This window comes from Delphinus delphis, chromosome 21 (genome assembly GCF_949987515.2).
Source record: "Delphinus delphis chromosome 21, mDelDel1.2, whole genome shotgun sequence".
In the NCBI taxonomy this organism is placed as follows: domain Eukaryota; kingdom Metazoa; phylum Chordata; class Mammalia; order Artiodactyla; family Delphinidae; genus Delphinus; species Delphinus delphis.
Genome location: NC_082703.1, coordinates 24,039,596 through 24,057,018, shown reverse-complemented (window position 1 = coordinate 24,057,018; position 17,423 = coordinate 24,039,596).

Genomic DNA, 17,423 nt, shown 5'->3' with positions numbered 1-17,423 from the left:
TTTTTAATTTATTAATTTATTTATTTTTGGCTGTGTTGGGTCTTTGTTTCTGTGTGATGGCTTTCTCTAGTTGCGGCAAGCAGGGGCCACTCTTCATCGCGGTGCGCGGGCCTCTCACTGTCGCGTCCTCTTGTTGCGGAGCCCAGGCTCCAGACACGCAGGCTCAGTAGTTGGGGCGCACGGGCTTAGTTGCTGCGCGGCATGTGGGATCTTCCCAGACCAGGGCTCGAACCCGTGTCCCCTGCATTGGCAGGCAGACTCTCAACCATTGCGCCACCAGGGAAGCCCCAGCCCTATAACTATTAAGGAAATTGAATTCATAATTTTAAAGCTCCCCTAAAAGAAGTCTCCAGGCCAGATGGTTTCACTGGAGAATTCTACCAAATATTTATAAAAAAATTAACACAGATCCTACAAAATCTCTTTCCGAAAATAGAAGAGGGAATACTTCCTAATTCATTTTATGAAGCTAGTATTACCCTGATGCAAAAATCAGACAGACAGTACACAGAAAGAAAACTACAGGCCAACATCCCTCATGAATATAGATGAAAAATTCTTAACAAAATATTAGCAAATAGAAGTCAGCAGTATATTAAAAGAATTATAAACTAATGACCAAGTAAGGTTCATTTCAAGATAAACATACAAAAATCAATTGTAGGGAATTCCCTGGCGGTCTGGTGGTTAGAACTCAGCGCTTCCGCTGCTGAGGGCCTGGGTTCGATCCCTGGTCAGGGAACTAAGATCCCACAAGCCGCACGGTGCAGGAAAAAAAAATAAATCAATTGTATTCCTGTATACTAGCAATGAACACCAAAATTAAAATACAATACCATTTATAATCATTTAAAAATTGTGTGTAAATGTAACACATCATCTATAGGACTTGTATGCTGAAAACTACACAACACTGATAAAAGAAATCAAAGAAGATCTAAATAAACAGAGATGTTATTAATGGATTGGAAGACTGAACATAGTTAAGATGTCAGTTCTCCCCAAATTGATATACAGTTTTAACAAAATTTCTATCAAAATCCCAACAAGATTTTTTTGAGATATAGACAAGATTATTCTCAAATTTATATGGAAAGGCAAACTAGAATAGCTAAGACAATTTTGAAAAGAAAAGAGAATAAAGTGAGAGGAATCATTCTATCCAGTCTCAAGAACTTATTTGGTAACTACAGTAATCAGGACTGTGTGATATTTGCTGAGGGACAGACCCATGGATCAAGGGACCAGGACAGAGAACCCAGAAATAAACCCACACAAATACACCCAGTTGATTTTTGACAAGGATGCAAAGATGGCCTTTTCAACAAAAGCTACTGGAACAACTGGACATGTACAGGCAAGAAAATGAACTTCAACCCAAGTGTCCCACCTCATTCAACAATTAACTCAAAGTGGATCATGGACTAAAATGTAAAACATGAAACTATAAAAATTTTGGGAAAAAATACAGGACAAAATCTTTGGGATCTAGGGTTAGGCAAAGAGTTCTTACACTTGACACCAAAAGTATAGAGGAAACAATTTACAAATTGGATTTCATCAACATTTTAAAACGTTTGCTCTGTGAAAGCTCTTCCTAAGAAGATGGAAAAACAAGTTGCAGAATGAGAGAAAATATTCCCAAACCATAGATCCAACAGAAGACTGATACCTAGAATATATAAAAATGCTCAAAGTTCAACAGAAAAAAAAAAAGTCCAATTCGAAAATGAGCAAAAGATCTGAAGAGACATTTCGCCACAGAGGATCTGCAGATGTCAAGTCAGCCTGTGGGAAGATGTTCACCCTCGTTAGCCAGGAGGGAAATGCAAGGTGGAACCAGAGTGAGAAAGCGCTGCACACCCATCAGAGGAGCTAAGTGAGCAGCGACAGCCCTGCACACGTGGGCCTGGGGCCCTGGCTCACACTCATGCTGGCGGGGGTGTGACATGCTGCAGCCACTGTGGAATCATCCTGGCAGGTCCTTTAAAAACTAAACTTGTGATTACCCTAGATGCAGCGGCCACGGTCCAGGGCACTCATCCCAGAGAAATGGAGGCTGGCGACTTCACAGAGCCTGCACACAGCAGTTTATAGCAGCTTCACTCACAGGGGCCGGGCACTGGGGACAACCCAGGAGCCCCTCAGTGGCTGAAGGGCTAACCAGAGTGTGCCACATCCTTCCACGGATTCCACGGGATTCCACGCACAGCAGAGGGGACGGACGTGGTACCCACGACAACCTGGCGCGTCTCCAGGGAGTCCTGCTGTTGGAAAGCGTTAGCCCAAAGGTTAGAGACGCAGGACTCCACTACGTCATGTTCTTGAGGTGACGAAACTGTGCAAATGGACGCCGGGGCGGGGGTGAGGGCAGCGCGGAGGTCTGCCCCTCCCGGGGTGGCTGCTCCAGGTCCATCGTGGATGGAGGCCCACGTCTGGGTGGACGGTGGGCTGTGGTTTCACGATGCTCCTGCTGGAAGAAGCCTCCCCGCATTCTTATGACCACCTGTGAATGTACTATTACCTCCAAAATCAAAAATTTAATTAAAAAGATAAATTGCTAAATTCCTGTCTACGTAGCCTTCGCTCATCTAATTTTGAAAGGTATTAGATACAATGAAAATATTACATATACTTCCTCTAAAGCACGTTAAGTGTTTCTTTAATCTGGAGGTTCTAAAGTGCTCTCAAGAGTCATCTCTGGAACATCTGCCGTGGTTGCACCAGAAAAAAAAGAACTCCTTTGAGCTTCGTGGAGCCTCAGCTGTGTGTAGGAGGTCCTGTTCCCATTTCCACAGAAGCCAGGAGAGACTGGTTTGTTTTTCCTGTGGTGTCATTTTTGCTGCCGTGAATCGTAATGCATTGAAGTCTCATTAAACCCATGATGCGTTGTGGCCTAGAATTTGGTGGAAGGCAGGTCCATCTCAGAAGGGGCGTGACTGTCGCAAGTTCCTGGGGGGCTGTCACAGGAAAGAGGGGTGCCTTCCTCGAGCCTCAGAGGGCAGAGCTGGCCTGGGGGTGGCTGTCTTCTTCCCCAAACAAGGAAATTTCCTGAGGCCAGAGCAGCAGGAAGGAGGTCAGCTCACAGGACGTTTGCGATGGGCCAGCCCTGGGGCTGGAAGCTGGGGGCTCTCTGCAGCCCTGACCTCCCTCCATCCTCTGACCTGCACTGAGCCGTCGGGTCTGGAGGCTGGGCTGCGTGCCCACTGCCCGCCTGGAGCTGTCACCAGAGCCGTGAAGGGGACAAGGCCCCGGCCCCCCAGCCCCACTGACATCTGAGTCGAGTTTCTCAGCTTCAGGACCCCGGTTTCCCAGTCCTCCCGCTGGGCCCTGGGTTCAAGGAATCCTGACTCCGGGGCCTGGGTGATACCTCAGGGCGGCGGGGACACTGCTCCCCTGATCCTAAGGGACACTTGTCAGAAACCACTGGTCTGTGTGCAGCCTTGAGAGGATGGGGGCGGGAGAGAGATAGGGAGACAGAGAGAGAGACAGAGGCAGAGAGACAGAGACAGACAGAGACAGAGGCAGAGAACAGTCAGCAAAAGCACTCCGGTCTCTCGTGTCCATCTGTCTCCCGTCTCCTCTCCCTCCTGCCCTCCCTGAAAGCCTCCTCTAGGATGCCCGTGACTATCTCTGAATCACTAATCGTGGGTTTGACTCTGTGTGGAGCTTCCCCTCAGCAAATATTGCAGTTGCTGCCCTAGAAAAACAGGATGAACGAAGGTGCAGGGACCCTTCCGGGGCTGGGGTTCATTCCCGGGGCACAGCTGGCTGGCCAGGCCCCTTCCCAGCCCTGTGCTGCGTGTCTGAGGCCTGGACGCCTGCGTGTGCTGCTCTGGCCGGGGGACAGGACAGCAGGGGAGAGGGGAGAGAGCCGGCTTAGGCCCGAGGTGGCGTCCACGTGGTTGCCCTGGAAGGAGTTCTGGGAGCTGGACGGTGTCTGCGGTCAGTGTGGGAAGGCCCAGGGCGTCTGATGATACTGGAGGGTTAGGGGCCATCAGAAGCCCCACTGGGGCCAGACTTGGGAAACGCGGGGCCCCTGTGAGGGACAACTTGGTGCCGGTTGATGCAGGCAGACCCTCCTCTCTGCCCACCCCCTTGCTCCTCCCCTGGCCCCCACCCCCACCCCGGAACTCCCTGAGTCCCCTCCCCTCCCCATGTCCCCACGGGCTCCCTGAGTCCCCTCCCCCTCCTTTTGTCCCCAGGGGCTCCCTGAGTCCTCTCCCCTCCCCCTGTCCCCAGGGGCTCCCTGAGTCCCCTCCCCTCCCCCTGTCCCCAGGGGCTCCCTGAGTCCCCTCCCCTCCCCCTGTCCCCAGGGGCTCCCTGAGTCCCCTCCCCCTCCCCATGTCCCCAGGGCCTCCCTGAGTCCCCTCCCCTCCCCCTGTCCCCAGGGGCTCCCTGAGTCCCCTCCCCCTCTTGTCCCCAGGGCCTCCCTGAGTCCTCTCCCCTCCCCCTGTCCCCAGGGGCTCCCTGAGTCCCCTCCCCTCCCCCTGTCCCCAGGGGCTCCCTGAGTCCCCTCCCCTCCCCCTGTCCCCAGGGCCTCCCTGAGTCCCCTCCCCTCCCCCTGTCCCCAGGGCCTCCATGAGTCTGTCCATCCCCTCTGAGGCTTTGCGGGTCTTGTGCTGTGTGGTGACCTGTGTTCTGGGAAGAGTCTGGATCGGCAGAGGAGAATTCGGTGTGGGGACCCACCGTGACCACAGTTTGCTGGGGGCCCAGAATTAATCTCTTTATTTATTTATTTATTTATTTTTGGCTGCATTGGGTCTTTGTTTCTGCGCGGGCTTTCTCTAGTTGTGGCGAGCAGGGGCTGCTCTTCATTGCGGTGCGCGGGCTTCTCATCGTGGTGGCTTCTCTTGTTGCGGAGCATGGGCTCTAGGCACACGGGCTTCAGTAGTTGTGGCTCGTGGGCTCTAGAGCGCAGGCTCAGTAGTTGTGGCCTGCGGGCTTAGCTGCTCCACGGCATGTGGGATCTTCCCGGACCAGGGCTCGAACCTGTGTCCCCTGCATTGGCAGGCAGATTCTTTTCCACTGTGCCACCAGGGAAGTCCCAGAATTAATCTTTTAGATGCCCTGAGATTCAGTCTGTTGACCCACAAGGTGGACAAATGCCCATCATGTCATCATGTGAAGATAATATTTATGACAGTACTTTGTGAACTGTGAAAAGTACAAGCTTTAAAAAATTAATATTTAAAACCTTTTTACCCGATCCTCGTGAGTCTGTAGCGTCAACACACTTTTCTAAAGCTCTTGTGTATTTGGCATCTTTTATCACGTCTGTGTTTCCGCAAGTTTCTCTGCACCACTAATATGGACGCAGGAAGTACCAGGGTGAAGAGTGAGCTCCTGGGAATAACGGATTTCATGCCCTGTCCACCCGACGTCGGACGACACCCTGGCACACTTTGTGCTGGGTTTTCTGGCCGACGCTGGTTGGATGAGATGGAGGTGGTGAGCAAGCTCCCCCCTGGCGGGTCCTGAGCTGGAAGAGACACAGTAATGCTCATCTCATGAGCTGCTGCTTCACCTGAGCACCAGCTTCTCACTCTGAGCACAGAGGCTTCACTCTGGTCCTGGAGCACGGTGCTCAGAGCAGGACACAAACCACCCCTCAGCCCCCACAGCCCCTCCCTCCGCCTGATCGCACCTGTGCCCCCACTTCTTCCCCTCATCCCCGCCCCCTCCCCATTTCCCTGGATGAGCAATGGGGCCTCATTCCCTCTGCTCCCCACCCTCCTGGGGCAGCAGTCACCAGCTCAGGTTATGCCAGGTTGGGCGTTCCGTGTCCACCTGGCCGTGGTCGTGGCCGTGGTCCTGCAGGGCTGCATCTGCTGAGCCACAGAGAGCACCGTGGTCGCCTTCATGTGCATCCTGTTGCCCTTCGGAGCTCGTAACTGTTGCATTTTTGTTGTTATTTGCTCAGATTTCTATGAAGCCACCACCACGTTAGCCACACGCTTTCTGACTTGCTGTCAAGTCGAGAGCATCGGGTGACCCAGCGGTTCTGGCCCGCCCCCCCCCCACACCCGGTCTCCGCTGCGTGGCTGTCACCACCCGGTTCCACCCTTCCTTCCTTCCTTCCTTCCTTCGTCTCCTCCTTCCCTGGTGGGTATCCTGGTGTCCCAGCGCCATCTGATTACTACTCTTCTTTCCACATCAGATGTTCTGGCTCCCTAACGAAAATCCAGGTAGACAATTTTAGAGTCTGTAGATAATTTTATCTCCTCCTGCCTAATTTTTATACTGTGTTTTCTTTCCTTTATATCCAATTGCATGGACTGGTACCTCCAGTATAATGTTATACAATGGTGCTAGTACTGGGTATGTTTGCTTTTTCTTGATTTCAGTGGAAGTACTCTCCTATGAAGCATGAGAATGTATTTTATACTTGATATATTTCTTAATGGTAAGGAAATATTCATCTATTTCATTTTATTCGGTTTTTTTTTGTTTGTTTGTTTTTTTGGTTTTTTTTTTGTGATACACAGGCCTCTCACTGTTGTGGCCTCTCCCGTTGCGGAGCACAGGCTCTGGACGCGCAGGCTCAGCGGCCATGGCTCACGGGCCCAGCCGCTCCGCGGCATGTGGGATCCTCCCGGACCGGGGCACGAACCCGTGTCCCCTGCATCGGCAGGCAGACTCTCAACCACTGTGCCACCAGGGAAGCCCTATTCGATGTTATTTTAAAGAATGTTTTTAGAAATACTTTTTTAACAATTCTGAAGATGACCATAGAATTTCTTCTTCGGATTATTAATACAATGGATTATATGAATAGATAACTGTTATAGACCCATCGTAGCATTCCTTGATCACCTTGCGTTATTACTAATGTGCTATTAACTTTGTTTCTATATTTCATTTACATTTTTATATTGATGTTTATAGGTGGGTTGTTGAAAACCTGTATTTTCATTTGGTGCAGTCTTTAGGTTTTAATCACTAATGTTATATGCACTTTGTAGAAAACGTTGGAAGTTTACTTCCCTTCCCAGCGCTCTGGAAGCGATTTCAAGCTGTTGGAGACGGGTCTGTTCTGCCACAGCAACAGAGCCATGAAAAGACAGCTCGTCACCTGATTCCAGGATGAAAGTTCTCTATACATGTAAACTATAATCTGGGGGGAAATTTGACTGATAAGCCAAGGCTGCACCAGGTGGGAATTTATGACTTTTTGATTCCCCGAAAAGATTGAAGTAAAAATGAAAATTCTTCGTGTCCAAACGGGAGTCAAGGTTAACGATACGTGGGAAACACAACTTATGACCCACAGTCATTACAAATGTGGTTCATTCTCATCCCCCTGTGGTCCCTGCGTCCACCTGTGGCAGCTGCTTCTGTTCGGGCCACCGGCCAGTGGTGCCTGTGGACTTGACAGGCTTCAAGGACCACAAGCAAGTTGTGTGTGAGCTGGGGCACACCTAGCGTGTATGGTTTACCCATCAGGTCAGTGGGTAACGTTGTGTGGACTCAGGCACCTGAGTCCATGGGCTGCGTACAGGGGTGTGTCGCCCAAGGAGGGGTTCGGGCTCCTGTGTCCTGAGATCCGGGAGGAGTGTGGTCATGGCTTGAAGCAGACACCAAGGCTGTTTGGCTGTCTGCGGGGACTGGGTCAGCCTGCAGGAGGCCGACGCACATGCACGGTCTGCCATCAGGCCTGGGAAACGCCAGCAGTGCAGGGGCGGGAACCCCTGCTCAGACACCGCCGGAGGGTGGGGTTCCCTCGGGCTCCAGGCTGTGTATTTTCTACCCTCATTTGTTCGTCTAGTCTCCGGAGCAGAGGGCTGCGCACAGCGTTTCTGCCGCTGTCCCGGCTTCTCCCTCCCATGTTTCTGGATTCGTCCCCTTCACTCGAGGCCCCTGTCCATCTCCACTCATCACGGCTCTGCCTGCTGTGGGCTAGAAATCCGCCCTCAAACGTGTGTGTGGAGTGTGAGCTCCCAGGGGTGGGGATTTCCATCTGCCCCGTCGCTGGCGTTCTGAACACACTGTGCACCCCAGGAAATGTTTGCCGAGTGGCTCTGGGGCGCTCCGTGTGTATGTGTTAATTTCATGGATGGCCGGAATGGTTGACGCCGTTCTTCTTTGACTCCTTTTTTGTCTCCACGTTTTAAACATCTGTCCATGTGCTGTGTGAACACCTGGGTTCCCTCCAGTGCGTCCGACCTGCAGGTGATATGTGTCCTTGGACGCGTCCCCTCTTGCACCTGGGCCGGCTGCCCTTGAGTTACTGCTGATGGCCATGCCAGAACTTCCTCCGCCCCTACTGGCGTCACCAGCATCCGACGGGGTCCAACTTTCCAAGCTTTTCAGAACCGATGGGTGTAGCATGGTGTCTGGTTGCTAGTGAGTGCTGCGTTTCTCTTACCTCCCGGGACTTAGAGGAATTCTGCCCACGGAGCATCCGTGTTCCCTCTTCTGTGCACCCGGTAGCAGTTTCCTGTGGCCGCCACGACAAGTTCCCACAGACACAGCACTCTTATTCCGCTGCAGGTCTGAGGGTGGAGCCTAAAAATGGGTTTCCCCTGGGGGTTCCGGGGAGAATCGGCTTCTCTGGCTTTTCCAGCTTCTAGAGGCGCCCACACTCCTGGACGGTGGCCCCGAGCCTCTCTGCCTGTTCTGTCCTCACGGCTCCTTTCTGACGTCCACCCCCTGTTAGAAGGACCCTCATGATTACACTGGACCCACCCAGACGATCCAGGGTGAATAACACCTGCAGCGTCCCTCTCATGTGACGACATAGTCGTAGATTCTGGGCCTTGGGACCTGAACTCCTTTGAGTGGGGAGCTGTGCTCATTACACCCACCACAATTGCCATTCCAAATCACTTGCAAATTTTTCTGTTGAGTTTTTTGTCTTTTTCTGGATGATTTGCGGGAGCTCCTTGTATATTTTAATATAATATTATCCTGGTTGTGTGGCATACGCATGGCATGAGTCTAGGGTAAACTTCACTGAATATAAGTTGCTGAGGTTGACAGAAGTTCTGTCTTTCTTTCGACTTTATGGGTGGTGTTTTGGGATTCTTGTTTAAAAGGCTTTCCCCACCTGTAAAGATCCTTCCTATGACTGTCCTACTTTCACTTTTCCCGTTTGAGAACTAGTCTGTCTGCAGCCTACCTTTGCATCAAGGTTGTAATGAGGCAGTAGTGCTACTCTTACCCATGCAGTCATTTTCTCCTCACACAGACTAAATGACCCACTATTCCCCACTTGCTTTGTGATGTCTCCTGGATCGTCTATCTGGGTCACTGTTTAAACTCTCCTTGTTCCATTCGTCTGTGAAAATGTTCCTGTGTCAGTACGATACTGAATTTTAAAAAAAGAGTTTCATCATTGAAAATTTAAAACAATTACTAGAGAAGAGGGCAGTACAAATACCCCCATAGTCCCTGCCCAGCTTCCACAATGATGGGTCCTTGCTACTTGTATTGTGACTTATCTTCCCTCCTTTGTCCCCTTTTAATAGAAATCACATTTACTAACAGGCATTTCTGCTTTCATATTAGTTTAGAATAAATTGTTGAGGTCAACAGAAAATCCAGCCAGAAGAGGAAAATTCATAGCTTCAGACACTTGTAATAATAAAAAAGAATGACTGAGGATAGATTAATTAAGCATGTGACTCAAAAAGCTGGGGAAAGAACAAAAAGTAATCTGAAGGGATGCAGAGGGAAGGAATTACTACAGATAAAAGCAGAGTTTAGGGCTTCCCTGGTGGCGCAGTGGTTGAGAGTCCATCCGCTGATGCAGGGGACACGGGTTCGTGCCCTGGTCCAGGAAGATCCCACATGCCGCGGAGCGGCTAGGCCCGTGAGCCATGACCACTGAGCCTGCGCCTCCGGAGCCTGTGCTCCGCAACGGGAGAGGCCACAACAGTGAGAGGCCCACGTACCACCAAAAAAAAAAAAAAAAAGCAGAGTTTAATGAGAGGGAAAGGGGGTGACAAACATTCTTTGGAAAACAGAGTAGATAAATCATTAGATGGCCTCATCCAGGCAACGTGGGGAGGCACAAATACACAAATGGCAAAGGCTGCGGTGAGAGTGACAACAGGAACACGAAATGTAAAGCATCCTAACGGGTCAGGTGCTCCGTGCGGCTCAGATCTGCTTGGAACCCGCGTGGCTGCTCAGACACAGAGGCAGGGGCTGGGCTTCCGTTCCTGGTGAGGCCTCTTCCTGGCCCGAGGACGGCGCCTGACCTCCGCCTCTTCTTACAAGAGCACTGATCCCACCTCGGGCGCCCCCCTCCTCACTCCCACCCGGGGGTGCACTTGGGGGACATTATGTCCAGAGCACCAGGGTTCCTGCGCCCGCCATCTCCTCTCTGGGGCCCTGTCTGCGGAGGGGACGTGAGGGGCCAGCACTGCAGCCGGCAGCCCACTTGGCGACCCCAGAGCTAGGGGACCCGTGAGGGTTTCTGAGCTGCCCGCGGCCTCGGGGCAGGATGCTCCCGCACTGTGTGCAGCGAACGCCCCGTCGGGACACGCGGCACTTCTGTGATCATCTCTGGGCCAGGGGCTACAGCCCGTCCATCTCCCTGCTGACCCCGTTTTGTGGGAAAACGTCTGAGCTTGGGCCGTCTGTCCACCAGGCTGGGTGCCGAGGCCCTGCAGGGGCGGGGGCTGCGGCCCCTCAGCGTCTGTCACGGCCGGAGCCTCGCGGGGCTGGGTCCCTGCCGAGGTCGCATGCGGATAAATGCGCTGGCCTGAGGGAGGGCCCGTGTTCCAGCACTGAGGTCTGCACCACACAGCTTTCCCTCGAGAGGAGCGACAGGGAGGGGTGGAACGTTAGTAACCACAAGCCAGACAGTCGGGTTCATCAACTTTCGGGCTGCATGCCACTGTCTTAGCTGCTTGGGGGACACAGGTCCCAGCGGTGCCTGGAAAAGCCTCCTTCTGTGCCTGGACAAAGAAACACCGTTTGAGGAGCCCAGCAGGGACAGAGCATGGCGACAGCCACCTCCCTGTGCCCCGGGTCACTGTCTGTCCATCCGTGGGGTGTCCAGGATGGGCTCTGGGCTGGCTGGGCATTTTAGGTGACATTTGCTGCAGATTATTTTCTACAAACAAGTAAAAGGCTGTCTCTGGCTGGTCCTCAGGGGGAAGCAGGGACTGAATCAGGGCAGCGGTCTTTGACGATCCAGTCCTGGCTGCTTGGTCGACTGTCGTGGGCCTGGTGTTGGGCTTCCTGGACTGTTTGCTGGAGACGCAGCCTGACCTCAGCAGGGCCCTGGGCAGGTGAGTGCAGAGGGCGGGCTGGGCCTTGGGCAGGTGAGTGCAGAGGGCGGGCTGGGCCCTGGGCAGGTGAGTGCAGAGGGCGGGCTGGGCCCTGGGCAGGTGACCACAGGTGAGGGGCTGGGCCCTGGGCAGGTGACCACAGGTGAGGGGCTGGGCCCTGGGCAGGTGAGTGCAGAGGGCGGGCTGGTTCCATGGGCTGGTTGCGGCAGGCTATGGGTCAGGGTTCCACTTTTTGCACCTGGTCTGGCCGTGTCCATGCGCACGGTCAGTCTCTCGTTCTGAAGTGACGAGGGCTCCCTGTCTCAGGCTTGGCTGGAGCACAGACCCCGGACCCACCCTCGGAGCCCAGCTTCGTTTCCGAGCGCCCTTCCTGGGTGATGCACGGGGCTTAGCCCTGCCCAGGAGTGACTGCTGGCCTTTCTGGCTGTTTTGTTCTCCTCTGAGTGACCACTTTATCCAAGGGCTTGGCGCCACCCGGCCAGCACTCCGACGTGGTCTTCATGGGGGGGGGGGGTGCTTCAAACCTGCAAAAGGAGGGCCGTGTGAGGAGAGGCCCTCTGGTTTCTCCCGCGAGGTTGGCCCCCATCCTCTAACCAGGGGGAACGGGCCTGAGAAGACGCCAGTGCCTTGGAGCTAAAACGCGGAAAGAGAGCAACAGTGTCCTTCCTTGAGAACACCCGCCTCCAGGCTTTGTGATAGGAGAGCAACACCCCTGCTCTTTGGGGCAAAGAGAGTCCGAAGGCTCCGCCCTACAGGGACTGCGTGGTCCTCTTCTCAGAAATGTCGGACGCTGGGTACTTACTGATGGGAATTTGTACCGAGTCCATCCTGGGGAAATGTTCAAGCCCAACGCTGGAGCGGAAGATGTTCCAGGGAAGCTTGCTGTCACCTCGTGGCAGCGCGTGGCCTGTGACAGCTGCACAGCTGGGGGGTGTGCGGGGGTATCAGGGCCCCAGGCGAGGCCCTGAAGTTTCAGCCTTTGACTTCAGAGAGCTGAACGCTGGCTGTATTCCCACGTAACTACTGCACTTGGAGGAAAGTAAGAGCAAGTGGGTTTGCAGTTTACAGCTGTTATTCTAAACATTCCCTTTGTGAGTAAAAAGTCCACCCATAGGTTTGTAAAACAACGGCCATCCTGTTACAGGGCAAACAGCCCTGCTTCCTGTAACCTGAAGGGAAAACACGCCAGGAATTCTCCTTGAGGAGCCGCCGGCGGGAAGGGCCGGGTGGGACCAGAGGGGACTCAGGGTCCCGAGCGCCTCCGCAGCGGAATGTCGCTCAGGAGTTGATGTTCTGTGTCCTCTGCCCAGAGAAACGTCTCATTCGTTTTGGTTGTAAAGCAGCCATTTGAAAACTTTTAAAAAGCACTGATGTTTCACACTAAGTCAGCAATTCAGATAATTGTTTAAAACTCTTCAAAATGATGCCCATAGATTTTACACTCACTCTGGGGATACAGAAATGTTTTCCAAGGCTCAGAGCTCACCGTGCTGTGGAGGCAGTTCACACAAGGCAACAAAAGGTCAGAGCAGCAGCAGGGGAGGCGGACGGGGCCTGGCCCGGAGGAGGGGCGCACAGGCCCTACCGGGGGCCATCCCCAACGGGTGGACCGTCCATGCAGGAGCCCGAGGGGGGGGACAGGCAGGGCAGGGCCGCAGCCGCTCTGCCCAGTGTTCCCCCAGAGTACAAGAGGCGTGGGTCCTCCAAGACCCCTCAGAGGCACGTCCTAGGGAAAAGCTGTCCAAGACACAAAATAAAGGGAAGCTTGTATGCTGCCATTACAGGGACCTTTTCACCTGCGGGCACTCACCCCTAAGAGACTCTGCCATTTCTTCAAGCTGTCACGTGTCACCGGGAGAGACGCGTGAAAGCATCGAATGACAGCAAGCCTGTGACAACGTTTGAAATCTCCTGCCCTCAGAGGAGGGCAGGCAGCAGTTGGCGAGGTGATTTTGGCCCATCTATGCACAAAAGACCCCCTTCCTCATGTTTTGCTACATAATGTATAAAATATTGATTATTGCCACAGACTATCTTTTTTAAAGGAAAAGATAGCAGGTGTGTTTGTATTTGTGTGTTTAGGATTTGCAGTCTAATTAACCCTAAAATGGGTCTGTGAGTTCACACAATTAAAACAGCACACAGCAAAACCAAGTGAAGCGAGCAGAGCATCAGATTCCACCCCGGGGCACCTGCCACTGCGCACGATGGTCTCCTTCTGAATTAGGTGTGGCTCTCCCCTTGGAAGCTGGGCAGGGACACCGAACGGCCGGCTTCTGGAACTGGGACAAAGCACCTTAATTTCTGACGAAAATTATTAAAACCAAGTGTGTTTAGCTGTTTAACTCATTTACGTGAGAGGAACTGAAAGAAGGAGTTCTCAGGAAAAGGTAGAAACTTTCCACATTCATGGGATGCGCCAGGAGCTGCAGGAAGGAAGACGCCTCAGGAGCCTCCGTGTGTGACCATGACGGAGTCTGGGGCTGGAAACGGTTCATGCTGCTCCCAAGCTGGCAACGTTGGAAGCCAAGTAGAAAAACAGAGGAATTCCGAGCATTTAGAGACAAACCGGTAACTGGGGAGAGCGACAGGGACCCCAGGTGCTGGCTCTCCTGTGTCCGGGTGGGTCCTGGGTCTTCCTTCCTCAGGGAATTGGGACGATTCCATCTGGGGAAGGGGCCAGGTGGCAAGTTTCCAGTTGAAGGAAATGCAGTTATTACTAAACTCTTTGATGCCTAGAACCCCCGTCAAAATGCTCTAGAGGAAGGAGACAGAAGGAGAAGGAGAAGGAGAAGAGGAGGGAGAAGACGGTTCACTCTCTGCACACAGAGAATCTTTGCCTGGGAACAGCAACATTCCGAGAGTCCTTGTACTGAGAACCAGAGGACGGGGGTCCTCTCAGACCGTCTGTTTCCTCATCTGAGGGCAACTGGGTTCTCCTTACAGGGCTCCATCAGCTCCTACTTCCTGAATGAACACTCCTCTCAGCCCAGGCTGGGTCGCGGGGTCTGTGAAAAACAGCTGAACTCTAGCAACTTGTCTAAAGACAAGAGAGATTTAGGGAAAATTCAGATACGGCTCAGTAGGCTCAGTAACCTATTCTCTGAAGGAAAAGGGTACTTTTACAGGACAGACAGCAAAGATGAATATGTTAAAGCTTGATAGTTCGTTGCCCACGTGGTATCCCTGCGAAGACTGATTTATTTTCAAATAGGAACGTCTTCTGCATCACCCCCAGATGTTTCTCTTTTACCTCAGTAGGTAACTTTTACCTCCAAAAGGTCAAATATTGTTTCTACTTCCTGTCCTCACGTAAAAATCAAGAACCCTTTCTAACACGTTTCTAATTATACTCCAGGCTCATCTTCCTCTAATCACGTTCAGTGTACAATTGTGACAAAAGTGACATTTTTTTCCCTTTTTCTTGGGCCAAGGATGCTGCCACAGAAAAATAATTCCTGCCTATTTTGAAGTCTGTGGCACCAATCTGAAATAATGGCTAATCACTGAGCTCATCATTTGGAACTGCTGGGTAATCCACCCAGCAGTGTGGGAGCAGGGCTACAGCTGCCCCGAGGAAGGTCCTGCAGGATGACCCAGGAAAATGGGGGCAGAAATGAGAGAGAGGGGAGAGGGAGACAGACAGAGCACAGGAGCTACTGCCTCTGATTAGAAATTGCTTTAAAATTACATATAAACGGTGACAGCCAAGTGGTCTGCCTGTTCCGTGATGTACTCTCTGAGTCAATTGACTCATTTTCTCCCAGGACATTGATAAGACTTTCTCAAGGCTTTTTTTAAATCTAGGAAATATTAAGTACCTCTTAATGCTCTTTGGAGAACAGAACCCTTTCTACCAACTTATGTCTCTATGATAGGAAGGGAAAAGTTATGTTCTCATCTTACCCACTAGAGCTGCCTATAGGTAAAGAAATCTCAGAATCTTGTCCCACTGGGGGGATGAGTATGAATATTATTTTGAAAGAAATTGTACCCAAGTTAGACCCCGTGAATATGGGATTTAAAAGTGGGAATTCGTGTGGTCCCTACTGAAACATGAAGCATGCAGGTCTTCAGCGCCATCAATTCAAAAGCCAGTTTTTAAGGGTTCTTAACACATATGATCGTCCCCCGGATCCTCAGGGAAGTGTTCCAGGACCCCCCGTGGATGCCTGAAACCGCAGAGAGTACCGGACCCTACATACACGATGTGTTTCCTGTCCACACACCCCTGTGACAGAGCTGTAATTTATAAGCTAGGCACAGTGTGCCGAGTTCCAGCATCACTCCTCCTGAGCTTTGGGGTCATTACTAAGTAAAGTAAGGGTCGCTTGAAAACACGCTGTGACACCTCGGCAGTTGATCTGATAACCAGGACGGCTACTAAGTGACTGACAAGCAGGAGGTGCTGGTCGAAGGGGTGATTCATGCCCCGGGCAGGACGGAGCAAGATTTCATCACGATGCTCAGACGGTGCACTATTTAAAATTTATGAAGTGCTTTTTACTTCTAGAATTTTCCATTTAATATTTTCAGATCACAGTTGACCACAGGTAATTGAAATTGTGGAAAGAGAAAGTGTGGATGGGTGAGGGCTACCGTATTTCAACGAACGACGGCCAGAACACAAAAAGTAGAGCCTGGCCCACACCTGCAGCAGGCAGCCCAGGGCCCAGCCCGTCCTCTGCAGTCTCGGCCCAGGGCCCAGCCTGCGGAGGTCACACGTGTAGGGGGTCCTGCAGCCAGTCCAGGAAGCCCAACAACAACCCGGTGACAGTCGACCAAGCGGCCAGGACTGGATCGTCACTGACTGCTGCCCTGAGTCTGTCCCCGCTTCCCCCGAGGACCAGCCAGAGACACCAGTCCTGAGGAAGCCCTTCTAGTAGGGCGCACTGCACCTGCCCCACCTCAGCCTCCGTGAGGGCCCCCAAATACCCTCCCTTCTCCCCCTGGACAGCTGCCCCACGGCCCTGCCTGCCTTTCAGCCTCTCCCAAAGGCTCCTGACCAAGGCCAGCCCCCCTCCCCAGCAGGCTCTGTGTGAACGGCCTCTGCCCACTCTCATCTGGGTGGTTTTCATTTATTTCCACAAGATTGATTGGATTTTCTTGGTGTCCTGACATCTGCAGTCCTTAGGCACTGGTGTAGATCTGTTTGTTTTCCCTTCTCAAAGTATCGTATATTCTTGGTATCAGTAATCTGTAACATCTACGGATGAACTGATCTGACCAGCATATACTACGTGCAGCTTTGAGGAAAGCCCCTTAATCTGTCAGCCCATGGAAACACTGTCTAGCTTGTAGCATTTCCATTATTTGAGGTGCAATTTCAAATCCTGCAGCAACATGCCATCAGATTACTCTGTGGGAAAGGATGGAATGGGTACAATTCTGCCGTTGCGTTCTCCTTAACCTCCTCCCCATGTGCTGCGTTTCAGATGGGACGTATTTTTCTCTGCTCCTAGACCCCACTCATCTTCACCGAAGACGTTCATTCCCTTTGCAGAATGAATACACGTCTTTAGGACCTGTCTTCCCTAAAGCCCTTCTTATCAGCAAAATTACTGTGTATCTGTGTCAGCCATGCCTTTCTCCTGCAAGGGAACTCCACAGGTGGCACACCCGTGAATGCCACTTCCTTGATGAGTTCCAGACCCTGGATTTTCCAGGAGAATCTCATTATTCATGAACAAGGATCCTTCAGAAGGACTTAGGCAAGTGACAGGCAGAATTGCTTTGTGGGTTGATTCATTTAAATTTATTCAATCAACCAATAGTGATTAAGTACCTATTCTGTGCGAGGCTCTGAACGCACGTGAGTAGGACGGCGCGCGCTGCCCCCAGGGGTTCTCGGTCCAGCTGGGCACACGGTCACGAGGCCGCAGCCGTGGTGAGAGGTGTAATCAGGCTTTCCCAGCACAGATAAGCACTTACCTCTCTGGACATTTTATTTCTCGTGGCTCATGTACCGTATTTCATTCTTATGAAGACAGTGGAAACACTGCGCAAAGCTCACTCACTCCTATTTCTCACATCTCAGCATCTGGTACTTATGCCCAATACGTGTTTGTTGAATGAGTGAATGAAGGAATGAATGAAGGCTAGCTTGAGGAGTCCAACCGTGCCTGCAAGTCCCTCTCTGTCCCTGCGGGGCCAGGACTCAGGCCCAACAGTGGAGGCCGA